The sequence below is a fragment of the Pinus tabuliformis genome, chromosome 1_1 (genome assembly GCF_031772625.1).
Source record: "Pinus tabuliformis cultivar Carrire ecotype Pingquan chromosome 1_1, CPIR1, whole genome shotgun sequence".
NCBI classification, from domain to species: domain Eukaryota; kingdom Viridiplantae; phylum Streptophyta; class Pinopsida; order Pinales; family Pinaceae; genus Pinus; species Pinus tabuliformis.
Window position 1 is genome coordinate 459,888,810 of NC_142297.1, and position 4,271 is coordinate 459,893,080.

A 4,271-nucleotide genomic window follows, 5' to 3' on the forward strand; every position below is an offset into this window, starting at 1 on the left:
CACATTTACGCACTCGATGTATTTCAAATGATGTCTTTCAAATAGATGCTTTATTGTATCCTCACCAGCTATGCCCTTCATTTATCTTCTAACTTCTCGCAGAGTACTTGGTTTAGCTCCTGCAAATCCTCTGTTGTAGCGTGCTCCACTTCCATGCTACAGAGAGGCGTAGAGAAATCTATATCATGCTTCTTTAGAAAAGCTCGAAGCCCACGAGTGGATCTTGTGAGATATGCAGCACATGTATTCTCCAATTTCGCATTTAAACTACCTCCCACAAACATGACTATAAAAACGTTAACAGAACACCGTGAGAGGGGCGGGCCTTTATTTGAATAATTTATTCTATACAACTGGTTCGAACAGGATCTTTTTGACATGCTCTTTAATTTCCGTTTCATGTGAAAGTTTGAAACCGTCTCCTTCCATGTAAACCAGCTGCATTGATCTCGCATTGTCAAAAACCAGTCTTTTGCAATACTCCGGCACGTCTTTTGTCTTGAGAAATTCACACTTGAAATCTGCGAGGGCATTTTCCATGAGCCTATAAATATATTTGAGAGCTTCTTCCTCTGACAATTCGGGATTTTCCTTCATGTAACACTGTATGGCAGAAGCCACCTCTCCTCGACCTCTCTCCACCTGGTAAGTTTTGGTATCGTTCGCCAAACGCCCTGTCAAGCTCATGAGATATGCAAATTTGGATCGGTAATCAATTTGGGAGAGTATGTGATCTGTGAGAACCTCTCCAGTGAAAATAACACTAATCAGAACGAGAGTTGGCAGCGCTACTGATATGGCAGCGGCCTCTATGTATTCATGGAAGGACGGCACATGTTCAGCTTTCGACCATTCTGCTTCTTTCGTGAAAGATTCAAGCTGGATCTCCCATAAATTTCTAATGTAGGGGAGCACGTCATGACCCTGTCTCTTACGCCCTTCTTCTGCTATTTCATTAACCAGATTGTACAGACCCAGGAAACATGTTTTGATGTGCTCTGGCATTCGGTCTAACAAAGAGTGATCCCATCTTTTAACTGCTTCATTGAACAGCTTGATGTCTTCTACAGATCCATGCACGTCATATAAGTCATCTAAAATGACAGTGCAGATGGTAGATTTCGTATAAACGGCTCTACACGTAGCGAGCTCTGGTTCAAACATAGAAGACGCGATTGAGAAAAATATTTCAGCCACACGGTCGGGTGTAAAATTGAGCTCTGCGAAACCTGATGATTTCCACCATCTTCGAAGCTCGCGTAACTCCTTTTGGTGTATAGACTACACATTATTGAAGTCCAGTTTTGCTAGTTCCAAGTATTTGCGGTTGTTAATATATGGCATCGTTTGCATGGTTTTCCCAGCCAAACATCATTTTCCCCGTAATGTTCAATGTAGTTTTTGGCCTCTAGCCTTGGTAGACTCCTAAGCCATGGATATTTGAGGGCATACTCCACCTCTCCCCGAATGTTCTCTTTTAGATCCTCATTTTCCAAAGCATTCCACAGATACCTTTCGGTACAGAGTTTTGCTTCTTCCATGACTGTTTCTCCGGGAAATGCAACGTGTGAGCAACGATTGAGGTTTAACATGTCTATTACTCCTCTCTCCCTTTGACCCAGGAAGCGATAGAACTCGCCATTCTCATCTCTAAAAGTTTTTAAAATGTCTGAGGATACATTGTATCCATGCAGTCTCAAGATTCGAAGTCCCATGGCCATAACATCAATATAAGCAACAGGATTCTCTCTCGCCCATCCAATGCCTCGTTCGTCCCAATGGCTGTAAACATAATCCAATGCGTCCTTGATTTCCTTTTTGAAATGGCGATCGATCCCTAACCGTTCGACAATATCAACGGCCCACAGACGTTCAAATAGATCAAGCGGATACTGACACGGCACATGGTTCCGAATTTGATTAAAACGAAGTTCAAGAATTCCAAGCACTTGGTGTTCCCTGTACACATGAATACTGCTGCTGTAGATGCCGGCGAGCTGAGGAATGATCCATCCTTGGATTGTGTTAGCTGCTATGAGACATTTGTTACCAAAGCGAATCATCTGCTGCAATTGCCATTCTGTTTGAATACCTAGAATGAGGGAACCTGTATCAGAAGAATCCTGATTGAAAAACACATTCTTTGGATGTCTTTCAACTTCATATTCGAACACTGGATAGATCATCCGGGTTCAATTCATATGTGGACCGCTTCTGAACTGAACAATGTATGATAGCGTTGTCGAAAAGATGATTTGAATTGAAAAATCACCAAACAGTGATGAATGCAGGGTGAAAGGCTCAACGTGTCACGCGCACTCCCAGTGCGCCATGCTGGTTTGGTGCACCGCACGCACACAAAAATGCACTGACAAATGATGCCCAGTGCGTCGCGCGCACTCTATGCGCCGCGCGCTCTTTGTATGCGCCGCGCGTTGACTGTCAGCACAATTCTGGCCTCAAAACAAAAAAATCGTCCTTTAACCCTTCAATTAGATCTTTTTGGATGCAAATGGCCCTTCAATCAATGAAAATATCTTGATGACTTTGATTTTGGCAAATTCACTTTGTAAAGTTGTAGAGTCTTGGCACTTTGACAACTTGGACACAAACTCTGATTTCTCGTTTCCTCTGACTTTTGGCCTTGAAATGATGACTTTTTCTTGATTGATTTCCTGCAGGTGTTGGAGCTGCTGAAACTGTGAAGACTTATTTTGATCCTCTCTACGTGCCTTTGGCATTATTGAACATTCTGCAAACCATTCAATCAATCCTGTCATATTTTTCACTCGGTCGAGTCTTGCCATAGAAAATATAATGGGTTTTTTATGGTCATTCAAGGCACACATATGTTCAGCTATCTGCTCAGGATTAAACAAGAGTTCCTCAATTGAATCATGTAAAGCAGTAAGGCGGCGCTGCTTTTCTGTGTAAGGGAAATAAATCTGCATGTCTGCTCCAGGAGAAACAATGTTGAATTTTGGATTGAAAACATTAATTCCATTAACCACACGGTAGAGACCAGGAAGGGTGAAAGCAATGTGGCTTTCATAATGTCCAACAGTATCCTTACTTCCTACAATCTCCTAATATGTTAGTGATAATGAAATCTGTGTGATTCATTGCAATTAGATCTGCAGTAAACTGGCAAGAGAAGTAGTATTTTTCCTCAAAATCCCTCCAATATATGTCTGAATCTGGGTATTTTGTCCTCTCCAAAGCATGAGCAATGTTGCACTGAGTAATTCCTTGTTTATGTGCCATCAAAGATGCGACTAAATCCCCATCGCTGTAATTTCCAATAATCAGATCAGGTTGACCTTTCAGCTCTGCACTTACTTCATTTGATACATCTTGTGCATTTGACAATGTTTCAGTTATCAGTGAACTTGGTCTCAGATTTCAGATTGTCCAACTTCATTCTTGTATAAGGCACTTCTGGACAGCTACAAGCCACACACGGTTCACTTTCAAGATAATAACCATCAAACTCCACCAAACTGCTGAGCGTGTTGTATATTTGACAATTAGGATGATTTGCCAAGAGTTCATTTTGTGAATGGAGCGTATCATAAAACAAATTTGACAATTTCTTCTTCAAAATAGAGTTTTGAAGAAGAAATATCTTTGAGCATTAATGATGATGAAACTCTTGAAATAAACACTTACTGAACTTCCCTCTGCCCTGCAAGCGTTACTTCACACTTCTGGAGACAAAACCCTGGACTCCAGAATTAAAATGACTCTTTTTTACCAAAATGGCATTTGATGACTGTAAATGACAAGAAATGAACCTTGGTGAATTTGACTCTGACAGAGGACTGACAAGACTGAGTCTAACATTGGCTCCAATTGGGATGGCAGTTGTCGCTCCGTGGAGGTGCCAAGAACATCAGATCTCTGGGAGAGCTAGACAGTGCCTTTGTCCATTGGGCTATGGAGTCCATTATTCCGACAAACCAACATGACTCAATTTATTGACTGAAACTTGACTCAAACTGACTCAATGCAAACTGAAATGACTGAAAAACTTGACTCTAACAAACTAACTCAAAATGGCAAAGACTTGGACTTAAAACTTAAAGCTGGGTGGCAGTACATGGCCACCTGTGTTTCTTACAAGACAATATATCCTCAAACTATATCAAAATGCCAATGCAACCAATCAAGAAGATGGCTTCTTGACTGATTCTTCCTATCATATCTTCTGGTCAACGGTAGATGCTCGTAACTGGGTCTCCAAAAAATAATTTACCATGATCTCCTTCATC

The 4,271-nt window shown here is 41.3% G+C and overlaps 1 pseudogene; it reads right to left on the bottom strand.

The window, feature by feature from the left end:
* Window positions 1-299: 299 nt before the first annotated feature.
* On the bottom strand, window positions 300-2,186 carry LOC149213740 (monofunctional pimaradiene synthase pseudogene; annotated as a pseudogene).
* Window positions 2,187-4,271: the final 2,085 nt, after the last annotated feature.